Consider the following 12,639-nt stretch of genomic DNA (forward strand, 5'->3'; position numbering starts at 1 on the left):
GGCACAAGAGAGCAACTCTGCTCATCTAGATTACATTCCAGCCAGAGATGGGGGCAGGCAAAGTAATGAGCATTGACCAGGACACTTCACCACAAGACAAGCATCATGAGTGAGACACGCAGAAGAATATGACAGAAAATAATGAAGCAAGGGCTGGCTGCTTTGGACCAAGTTATGACAGTAGCATTTAAAACAGGGTCCAAAGGGAAAAAAGAACAAAAAACAAAAACAAAACACAAAAACAAGCTCTTCCAAGGAAAGAAGTATTGAGGAGGTGACCAAGGACATAAGTTTTGATGATGCCATTTGTGGAAGGCAAGTAAGAATCTTCTTTATCTTCATTTTGCTTTGAAATTAAAATACAATTACAGCTTTTTCCTCCCCCCACTCCCACCCATGAACCAACCCTCTATTTGCTCCTACTTGAAATGATGGCTGCTCTTTCTTTACTATTGTTACATACCTATAAAAATATAAACACAAAATCTGCTCAATCTAACATGTCAGTTGGTATTATACTTCTTGAGGTCTTGTTTGGGCCCCTATATTGTTAAGTATCATGGGTGAAGCTTATGTTTCATTTCTTAGGGACACAATCTCACAGCAGATTTCCTGGTCCTCTGGCTCTTCTAATCTCTCCACGGCCTCTTCTGCAATGTTCCCCAAGCCTTAGATGTGGGGGTTCTGTTGTAAATTCACCTTCTAGGGCTGGAGATCCTATGATCCCTTGTTCTCTGCATTATGACCAGTTGTAATTTTCTGTAGTGGTCTCAGTCTGTTCCAAAAAAGAAGCTTCATTGGTGAGTGGTGAAAGCTACATTTATTTGTGAGTATAAAGATAAATATTTAAAATTCAGCTAAGGATTATGCAGGCTGAGTAAAGTGGCAGTCATAGCTCTCTTCCAAGAACATTAACTTTACTAGCCCTAAACAGTTGACTAAGATTCCAGTAACAGGTATGATGTCCCTCCTATTAGAGAGCTGTTGGTTACTACCAAAATATGAGTGCCACTACTACACCCTTAGGGCTATCATACCATGCTAGTTGCTGTGGCGTTTTATAGCTGGCATCACAGCTGGGTAGGACTATTGGTTGCTTCTCTCTCTTGTAAGCTTGCATAGCACCTTCCGGTACTATGAAAGCTAGTCCTCAAGGAGGAGGCTTTCAAATGAGGTCCAGTTTGTGTCCTTCAGGTCTTGTTTCCAAAGTGCATGGTATCTTCAGCAATAGGAGTTTACTAAATAAAAATCTTCTAAGGAGACTAAGAAAGAACAGAGAGATAAAACTGGAAATGAAAACATAATACCTTTTGTTTGTTTGTTTGGTTGGTTGGTTGGTTGGTTGGTTGGTTGGTTGGTTTTGTTTCCTTTTGGTTTTTCAAGACAGGGTTTCTCCATATAGCCCTAGCTGTCCTGGACTCACTTTGTAGACCAGACTGGCCTCGAACTCACAGAGATCCACCTGCCTCTGCCTTCTAAGTACTGAGATTAAAGGCATGCGCCACCACACCCAGCTCCATATAAAGAAAAACCACTCAAGAACTGCACTGTCAATTAAGTAGAAACTACATATATGGAATTATTTACTATAAATTACTTGTGAACTAAAAGTAAGTTGTAGTTTCTTGGTCAGACATGCTTCTAGTGCATAGTAACACATTACTACAACATTTGACAGGACAATCATCATCAATTTTTAATGTCTCAAAAGCTTCTACTGTAAAAATGTAAAAGGGAAGGTTTGTGTTATCAGAATCCAAAGGAGTTTGCCGTACAATGGAACTAAAGATAGACCCATTCCATCCACTCTACTCTCTTTGAAATGGTTCTTCAACAGTCACATAGTCACATAGATATTTCAATATCTAACAGAACCCTGGTTTCCTTTAGAAAGCACTTGAAATGCTAGGATTGGGAGGATTCCTTGTGATTCTGTTTGCATCCCTCCCCACTAGCTTCTTTACACAGTTGTTGTTCAGAGGTGTCTTGTTTAAGCCAAGCATGGTCACACATAATAAAGATTGTCAATCATTCTAGAAACACTCAGTGCAGGATAGGATGCTGTGACTGAAAATATGCCACCCAATGCACAGAGCTTTACTGCTAAGTTCAATCCTATTTTTGTTCTTGGGAAAAAATCCCCCAGCATTGAAGAGGTATAAATGGGGAGTTGGGTCACTAATTTGCAGCTGTATAATAAAAAAATCAAACAAAAATTAAATAAATAATAATAAAGGATGTGTTCAGAAATATCCACTGGTAAATCTTAGAGTGGAAAACTAGAAGACTGGGCTCAGATTAACCTTTTTCTACAATGATATGATGTCCTCAAATTAGAGTTAGGAGTTGTGAAACTTGAACCTAAATGCTTTTAGTTAGTTAATCCAGCACACTGCCTGGGCATCACAGTAATCACAGATGACTGGAATTTTGTTGCTCCATAGGGCTCTGACTCAAATTAAAATTGCTTCATAAAATGTATGTCTTTAGGAATAATATACAAAGCTATAAAAATCAATCCCTTGTTGTTATTAAAAAATGAAAATCTCAATTGTTCAATTTTACCAATAAAGATTGAGAAACCAGATGCTGGGGTGAAAACCTGCCAGCTCAGAGAGGCAGAAAAGCACCAGCTGACCTTCCTACTCAGCTCACATCCCAGAAGAAAAAACCCAGAAGCCCCTTCTTCTACTCCATGCTGCCCTAAATACCCTCCAACTCAGCAACCCTCATTTCTGTTTAGTTCCTGTAAGATAGTTACTTGCTCTGACTCTTGACCTAGGGTTAACTTTATTTAATCCTGTTTTCAAAAAGCTTTTGCATTAAAGGTGCATTCTAGGTCTGAGCTACACCACAACTAGAAACAGGATTTTATAATTCACAACCTTGGGGTACACAATGGGACCAAGTATCTTACAACATTTCCCATTCCGTAACATCAGTAAATTAAATACTACCGGGTAAAACTACATTCATAATACCTAGTCCGTATGAATTTGGCAACCTTGAAGAAGGTACTCTACCATCCTATCTTGGTATGTTCAAAGTTCTGTATCTAACTCAATTTCTATCATGACTTGCATAGTCAGTCAAAAACCATCTTTTTAGACCTAAAACATCGTCTTAGACAACTAAGCTTAACTGTGACACTATAACTCTCCAGAGACCTGAGAAGGATAAATATTACCTGAATAAATAAGAAGTGCAGAGCAAGCAGCTTCTAAACTAGAGAAATGACAGAAGTAGTTAGTTGTCTGGACAGTCTCCCAAAATTTCTCTATAATGTTGGATCATCACCTTCAGCTTCTGGCTCAGAGTAACTGACAGACTTCTCTGTGAAGCAGGTATTATGACGATCTTGCCTGACTTGTCCTTGCAAAGCTCAGCAGTCGATTTCCCTGCATCCAGTTTGTCCAGTATTCTGTCTGTCTACAGTTGAAGCAAGGTCATTTCCTTGCACAGTGGCAAGCTTGCAATATATGAAGCAAACCCCGAATGGAGGGTTTTTGATGATCTTTGAAGTAGAATTGGGGTGCTGCCAGCAGATGACATGTCTCATTGTCAAAAAATTCTTAAATTAAGAAAACATCAGTAAATGCCATATTCCACAGATCTCTGAGGTTTTTGAAGACCATCTGTCTATCTTTAGTATACCTGAATTGCTTGTTTCTAACTATACACTGTCTAACTTAAAAAGCACATGTGATTAACTAAACTAGTACCTAACAAAACCACAAGTTGGACTGACTATTGCTTTGCATTTCTTTTTTATAATATTTCCTATTTATTTTTTATTTTTTACATATATGTTTATATTAGTACACATATATACAATAAACTAAATACAAGAAAAACCATGAAACACTCAGGAATTATATAAATGTTAAATTAATAGTTTTTTTGGCTATTTGTAATTGGCAACCTTGGTAAGTCTAAAATTCTGAATGTAAAACTAAACTATCTGGTCTTTAACCCCATCAGAAACTTGAGAAGGAAGTTTAGGCATTTAGACATTTTTAAGTCTAGATAGATGTTTTAAGTTGATAATCATGAGATATAATAGATCTTGATTACATTCAGAATTTTAGACAAACCAAGATAGGAAAGATGTTCTGTTCAAGGCTGCCAAATACAAATAACTGAAACACTATAAAGGTAACTTTTATATAATTCCTGATTATTTCACGGTTCTTCTTACTGTAGGTAGTTTATTATATATATGTGTGATAATATAAATGTATATGTAAAAATTAAATTTAAATTTAAAAAATAAAATGCTGAATTAAATTAATATCTATCATATCACATCTCTATCAACTTAAAACATCTATCTAGACCTAAAAAACATCTTAATCCCTAAACAACTAAGCTTAGTTGTAAAACTAAACTATCTGGTCTTCAACCCCATCAGACACTTGAGAAGGAATAAAATTTATTACATGAGTAAACTGGAAGTGCAGGTTAGCTGCTTCCAGGATGAAAAATGACAGAGACGGTTTGCTGCCTGAACCATCACCCAAACTCTCTATAACATTGAAGCATCATCTTTAGGCTTCTGGCCCAGTATGTATGACAGATGGATATACTGAGGCAGAAACTATTGAGGACTTGCTTACCCTGTCTTGGCAGAGTTTGGCTGTCAACTCATCCTGCAGCCAAGCTTCCTCATTTTTAGGCAGAATTCTGTCTGTGGCAGAAATGAGGATATTTTGCCCAGTGGCTCGTTTGCCACATTTGAAGCCTTCTTTATAAGGAGGTTCTTTAATGCTCATCATCTTCTTTGAAGTAGGCCAGGTGTTGCCAGGAGTTAACTTGTCTTATTGTCAAAGAATCTTTAAAATAGTTTTTTTAAAAAAATCTTTAAATGACGTATTCTGTAGGTCCCTGAGGTTTTTGAAGACCTTATCTAACTATTTTATCTTATCCTTCTATAGAGTCATTCTATCTGTGAAACCTAGGATGTATATTCTTGTGATAAAAGTAGACTAGTAACTGAAATGACCATGATTTGAGCCACTAACAATTAACTTGTATTACTGACTTAGTCTAAACAGCGTGCATTAGCACTTTCAACATATTGAAAGTAAACCTTGTATTATAATTGAGTTGTATGAGTGCAATACCTCATATTAATGTAGATATATAGATACTGTATGTGAAGAATGGTCTTAAATTTGGATTATATACCAATGTGTTGAAGTTAAACTTATTTTGCATCAATGTACAAAACAACCAAAAATACTTTGCATTTCTTAATTAGCCTTAACCATTTGTGATAGTGACTTTCAAAAAAACCAGAACTTCAGATTGCATTTTTTAAGAATTATATAGATACAATACCTTTAAAAGAGTTGATACATAGTATGTTGTAACCAAGATATAAACTTAATTTTGTATCAATAACCAAAAGACCTATACAAATATAACCAATTATAACAACTATAAACTTAATTTATATCAATATACAAAGATCTATAGGAGTATATTCAATAATATACTCTTTCTTCCAATTATTCCTAATTATTTCTATATCTTCCTTTTTGTCTAAATAAAAAGAAAAGCTCTTAACTCTAATACAATAAAACTACTTCAAAAATAAGCAAATTTTCCCAAGCTTTCCACAACGTCCAGCTTTGTTGTATTTGGCACTCTCAGGATTAAGTATTTTTGAGTTCAAAGTTTTGTGAAATGGTTTGTGTCAGTCTCAGATGTTTAACTAATCCCCAGGTTCTCCCTAGCAAAGAGCAAAGACCTCAGGAAGTCTGTAGCAGGCTGGATCTGAGCAGTGAAGACTCAGCCTTTGGGCTGCACAGCTTCACCTACATCCCACTCGCTTTTCAGCAAGTGTTTGTAGAAAGACTTCCAGTGTTTAACCTGGAAAGTTACAGAAGAACCACAACAGAAAGCGAACAGCTTGGGCTTCAGACAGAAGTCACTCCCTTCAGTCTCTGCAGAATCTAGAAACGCTAGCTGCGGAAAGTCTGAATTCCCAGCTCAGCATCAGCAATCCTCCCAGGTTTCCTTGTTCTTCTCAGTTTTCATTAATGCTGATGTTTCATGAAAGTGGCAAACGTCCAGTTCTTCAAATATATAACATATTTGTTCCCTCTCTGACCTTGAGCTCAATCTACTGACAGGTACACTGTACCCACCACTTCTCTGTCTATTTACTTAATATCTACCCAGCCCTCCAGATCCAGTTCATATTCTACCTCTTCCACATCTTAATATTTTACTTCAGAGCTCTCTTTTATCCATAGCATTAATTTGCTACTTACCACATTGTCCTTGAATTATTCACTTATTATTTTATGTGTACCCATTTGTTTTCCAGTGATCATAAATCATAGAGCTCAAGGCAGTGGGATGGCCTTTATTGAACACTTCCTGTCTGATGTTAGTACTTAATATTTTGTTTAAATTCTTCATTATAACACCATGATATAGATGCTATTATTCACAACATACAAAAACAATAAAGATGAGTTTAAAAGTTTCCTCGATTGGGCAGGTGAAACGGCTCGGTGAGGAAAGCACACGTGGAAGCATGAAATCCTGGGTTTAAACCCCCAGATCCCATATAAAGCCAGATAGAGTCATGTGTACATCTATAATCCCAGCATGCCTACAGAGAGATGGGAGGTGGGGACAGAGAATCCTGAGATGGTAAAAAGCTGGCTACTACAATATATGCAGCAGATAAATAAAAATAAAAATCCCTGTCTGCTGTCTCAAACACTGGAAGTCAAGGGCTAGTATCCAAAGTTGTCCTCTGATGTCCATACGTGTGCCTTGGTATGCATGTGCCTACATTTATACACACACACAGACACACACACACATGCACACACACACAAATGCACAAATACATACGCATGCGTGATAGCACATGTACAAGTACATGCACACACGCACACAGTGAGACAAAGACAGAATGAAGCAAATTGATTTAATTCATCTATTAATAACCTGTTTATCTATTAATGAGTATGATTCAAACACAGATCCTATCTACTCCAATGCCCATAGTCTGTCCTAATATCACAGCACACCAGACTATCCTTTTTTAGTAGTTTTATGGGTGTTTTTAATCTCATAGAGTACCCATCAACCACACTATATTTAACCCAGATTCAGTAGTTGTGTTATGACCATTTCGATGAAGTCAGCCTACCTTCTGTTGCTTGGTTAAAGTCCAGCAGAGATTCCCAACTCATCATGCCAAAATCCAAATATATTGTTTTAACACATCGTTGCAATAACTCTTCAACAGAATTTTTCTCCACTTGACTAGTTGTTTGACTGACCGCAGTAATTAATTATTTCAACTTGGAGTATGCATTGTACTGCAGGCTTCTGAGGACCCAGCTCACAAAACTATGTGGCATGAGTAATAATTAACGTCCGGACAGCTTTGAAGCTTGCTGCAATTGACCCTCGAGGGTCCAACATTCCTGCTCTCCCTTGCAGTTATGCTAATGAACAGTTTCCCTTTGTGGGGAAAAAAAACCCACTTCTTTAATCTACCACTGTCTCTTTTTCTTACCAGCACTGCTCATACGTGCAGAGTTGTGCTTGTAAAGAAATACAGGAACAAGGGCTCAGGGAGACCATCTCCGCAGACAGGATATAAGAGGATCACAGTTCTACTGGGTCATCACAGAAATGATCTGGGGCTTAGGTCTACACACTCTGAAATTTAATTTTTGTCACTGTACCCAGGGGCGAGCAAGTTCGCATGCTATATTGTTATCTTTATTTTACAATGATACTATAACTTCTCAAGATACCAGAGTGTGCTCATTAGCACACTATTCCCATTAGGAAAAAAAAATCACTATGTGAAAGCATGTTTTAATGAGCAGATGGTTTGGTAAGCCTAGAGGCACGTCAGCTAACAGTCTTCTGGGCACTGCCATTTCACTGCAATAGTTAGTTGAGCCTGCTTCCTATGCTATCCTGACCAAGAATGACAATGTATTCATGTTTTCTACATGGAGCCAGAGCTGAAGCACACACCTGCCTCCCTGTACTGGACCCCTTTCACCTACAAGCCAGCAAGACTCTCCTAATTTTCTCAGATCTATTCATTGTCTTCCTATGGTATGACCTCCTCCGTATTAAACACTTTGATTAGCTCTCCAGGCCTTTTGTACTTCAGCCAAATTCAGGTTTGTATCTTTGATATAACAGAGGCTATTGCTTTTGAGCTTTATGTTTCTGCTTCAGGGCCCCCGGCTTAGTAAGAGTCTCCCATCCCACTTTGCCTCTGGGCTCCCACAGTCCTACTCTCCCCCACAGACCTCAAATCTAGACACTGGAGTGCTGAGCACAGTGGCACACACCTTTAATCCCAGCACTCAGGAGACAGAAGCAGGTGCATCTCTGTGGGTTCAAGGCCAGCCTGGTCTACAAACCTGAGATGGAGGTGGGGCAATGCCCTGATTCTCACTCATCTTTATTTGTGGAGCCATAGCTCTGAATCACTTCTCCCCAACACTCCCTTGTATTTTTCTTCCTTGTGAAACATATCTGTTGTATGACTCTCATGTGCTTTGTGTGTGCTGCCTCCCAGTACTACAAGCAAAAACATAACAATAACAAAAATCTGAAGCTGTTTATACTTCCGAGTGACACAGATTCATTGTGTTGGTGTGTAGATAAAGACGGGTCCAAACAGGAAAGGAAGCTAGAGGGCTGTCAATAAAGTGATGGTGTGACTTCTTCTGTTATTTTATATATATTTGATGTTTTGTTGTTACATACATCTGCAGACCAGAAGAGGGCACTGGATCCAAAAATAGTCATGAGCCACCATGTGGTTGCTGAGAATTGAGCTCACTATACTTTAATTATATTTTAATTAATTATATTTTAATTATTTTTATGATACTATTTTTTTAATTGAAAAATAAAATCATTCCTATTACATCTCAATCGCTATCCCATCCCGTGCATCCTCCCATTCCTCCCTCCTTCCTGCTTTCACTCCATTCCCGTTCCCTATGACTGTGACTGAAGGGGACCTCCTCCCCTTGAATATGATGCTAGGGTATCAAGTTTCTTCTTGGTAGTCTGCTATCCTTCCTGCAAGTGCCATCAGGTCTCCCCATCAAGGGGACATGGCCAAATATAGGTCACTGGAGTTCGTGTGAAAGTCAGTCGCCAGTCTCCACTTAACTGTGGAGAATGTCCTGTCCCTTGGCTAGATCTGGGTAGGGGTTTGATGATGACTGGACATATTGTCCTTGGTTGGTGCCATAGATCGAGCGCAACCCCTGGGCCCAGATCCGCCCATCATAGTGTTCTTCTTGTAGGTTTCTACGACTCTCTGGATCCATCATTATACTTTAATTATTTTTAAGTTAGCAGAATATTTTTCTCGTTAATTTATCTATTCACTTTACATACCAGTCACAGCCCCCTCCCTCCTCTCCTCCCAGTCCCACCCTCTTACCCTCTTACCCTATTCCCTCCTAACCTCCTTCCCAGAGAAGGGAGCCCCCTTCTCCTCCCCACCCCACTCCACCCCCGACGCCATCCTACTCTGATACTTCATGTTGCATCAGGACTAAGCTCATCTTCTTCCACTGAGACCAGACAGGCTACCCAGCTAGGGAAAGTTATGCAATAGCAAACAACTGATCCATGTCCATGTCCATGTGACAACCTCCCCACCCCGACCCACTCCAGTAGCTAAGGGAGCCACATGAAGACCAAGCTGTCCATCAGCTCCATAAATGTATATCCAGTCTGTGCATGTACTTAGGTTGGTGGGTTCAGTCTCTGTGAGCTCCCATGGGCCTAAGTTATTATCTCTGTTGGTCTTCTTGTGGAGTTCTTGTCCCCTTCGGGTCCTTCTATCCTTCCCCTGACTCTCCCACAAGATTCCCCATTCTCTAATATTTGGCTATGGGTCTGCTGCTGGTTGAAGCCTCTCAGAGGAGTTAGTTTGGCTCATGTCTGCAAGCATACCAGAGGGCCATTAATAGTGACAGAGGTTAGCTCACTTCTATAGGGGCGGGCCTCAAGTAGGGCCAGACATTGGTTGGTCATTTCTTCAAACTCCACTACAACTTTATCCCTGTCCATCTTGTGTAGGCAGAGTAAATTTTGGGTCAAACCTTTTGTGGGTGGGTTGGTGTACCCTTCCTCCATTGGAATTCCTGACTGGCTATAGGAGGTGGCCACTTCAGTTTCCATAGGCCCAGCTACTAGGAGTCTCAACTATAGTCACCCCATATCCTCAGAGAAGCCTACCTCATCACAGGTCCCCAGCTTGTCTTGGAGATCCCCCCATCAGCCTCCTAGCTCTCTCCAAGCCCTACCACCTCCCACCCCTACTTTCCTGCACCTAGTCCCCACCATTGTTCCCCTCCACCCTGCCTCTCCCACCCATTTCCCTCTCTTCATCTACTTCCAATGTCTAGTTTATTTCCCCTTCTGAGTGGGGTTCAAGGTTTCTTCCTTGGGCCCTCCTTGTTACTTAGCTTCCTTGGGTCTGTGTATTCTGGTAGGCGTAAGATGGAATCTCAGAGTCATTTTGATTTACATTTTCCTGGTGACTAAGGACGTTGAACATTTCTAAGTGCTTTCTGGCCCTTAGAGATTCTTCTGTTGAGAATTATCTATTTAGCTCTGTACCCCATTTTTCAATTGGCTTATTTTGCTTGTTTGCGTTTAATTTCTTGATTTCTTTATATATTTTGGATATTAGCCCTCTGCCAGATGTAGGTTTGGTGATGATCTTTTCCCAATCTGTAGACTGCCATTTTTGTCCTATTGATAGTGTCCTTTTCCTTACAGAAACTTTTCAGTTTCATAAGGTCCCATTTATTAAATGTTCATCTTAGAGCCTGAGCTGTTGGTGTTCTGTTCAGGAAGGTATCTCCTGTTCCAATGCACTCAAGGCTATCCCTGTTTTCTCTTCTATTGTATTTAGTGATCCACTTGGACTTAAGTTTCATGCAGAGTGATTAATATAGTGTACTTTTTAAGAGACTAAATTAATCTGGTCACATCAACATATGGGTAAAAGAAGTGTGATGAGGACTTTTTCATGTTATTCTTAGAAATGTAGACCATTCAGAGATTAAACTGAAGATTTCTGGGCAAAGAATAACATGAACAGACTTGTGTTTCTAAAAGATGATGGACAACATTCTTACCCTCCGTTAACCCAAGTTTTTCCGGTTTAAGTGGTCACTTTCCCCTTGAATCATGAACCCACCTGAGCCATGTAGGGTTAAACTAAAGATCCCATGGCACTCCTCTCCTCAAAACTCCACCTGCCTTAGAGCACCCGTATCATACCCATAACCACGTGTAAACAGGCTTGTGCCATGCCTCACCTGATACAGCTTGGAGCAGAACAAACTGGCCTTTGTCCAGTTACCCAAAACCCAGGGGTTTTATTATTAGGAGGGTGTTTTGTGTCATGCCAAGAGAAAACTAGAACTGCATAAAAAGGGTAGCATATTTCCAGGAGTAATGACAATACAAAGACAAACTTTTTAGGTTACTCACTCTTCACTCTTATCTATTAATTTAGTGCTCTCAAGCCTCTGTCATAGCAGCACCCTTGTTTCTTTCCAACTAGCCCTTCCAACCTCAGGCCACTTAATCTTTATATTCACAATTGCCAACACAGAGTAGGCATTCCAGAAGTGTCTGTTTCCTAACAGACTGGCTAGATGAGTAAAGCATATATTTTAATGAGTATGTGTCCTTTCAAAACATGCTGATGCTAAAGGTGGTAGGTTCCAGATTCTCCAGAGTCTATATGTAAGATGAAACATGAAACTGCACTTAACAAAGAGAAAGCACTTAATTCTGTACTAAGTATTAGAGATGAAAAAAAATAATGTTATGGATATTTTTCTCAAGTTAATTACTATCTATGGGGAGGGTGATGTATAAACCAAGTCAGGATAGTAAGCATTATGATAGCTACAGGATATAATGCTTTTTAGCTTTCCAGTTTTCCAGCATTATATCCATGTAGTATCTCCCAGGCTCAGTTCAGAATTGGGCATCTGAGAAGAATGACAGAAACAGTTCCCAGATGATCAGTTAAGGTGACCTTCATTGACATTAATAAACAATGGGTGTTAAAATTCTGTTCCACTGTCAGTATATAATGATCTGTGATAATGGCTGCTAATGATCTTGAGACCATCTGAATTCTGGAAAAAGAATAGCATAGCAGGTTAGCAACAGTATTTCCATATTTGTATATATTTTTATAAAGTATATTAAGATATATGTATGTATAAATATATATTTACATATATATTTACATTCTTTGTAAATTTGTGTTGGTTTATTCATTTGATTATCAAGTATTTGTTGAGCGTTCTTCTAACTAAAACTAGCATCAAACCCAAGGAGATTGTGGCCTGTCTGGAAGCCATGTGACTCACACAAAATATGCTTCATAGAAATTCAAGACATTATATTCATCAGATCCAGAGTCATTTCATGTAGGCATGTAGGCAAGAGAACCGTGGCGTCAAGTGTTTTGAGAATGAGTCATCATAATGATGATGGGTCTTAAGCAATTGTACTACAAAAAGAGCAAAAATGAGACAAAGGAAAAAGGGAAAGGTTATTCTACAGTAAGAGAACTTTAAAAGGGGA

The 12,639-nt window shown here is 39.1% G+C and overlaps 1 protein-coding gene across 21 annotated transcripts in view; it reads left to right on the forward strand.

Annotated features, from left to right (window-relative positions):
* Positions 1-12,639, forward strand: part of Dlg2 (discs large MAGUK scaffold protein 2) — a 1,899,378-nt gene that overhangs the window by 1,562,464 nt on the left and 324,275 nt on the right. The gene's annotated exons all lie outside the window — the stretch shown is intronic.

This window comes from Acomys russatus, chromosome 7, assembly GCF_903995435.1.
Source record: "Acomys russatus chromosome 7, mAcoRus1.1, whole genome shotgun sequence".
Taxonomy (NCBI): Eukaryota; Metazoa; Chordata; class Mammalia; order Rodentia; family Muridae; genus Acomys; species Acomys russatus.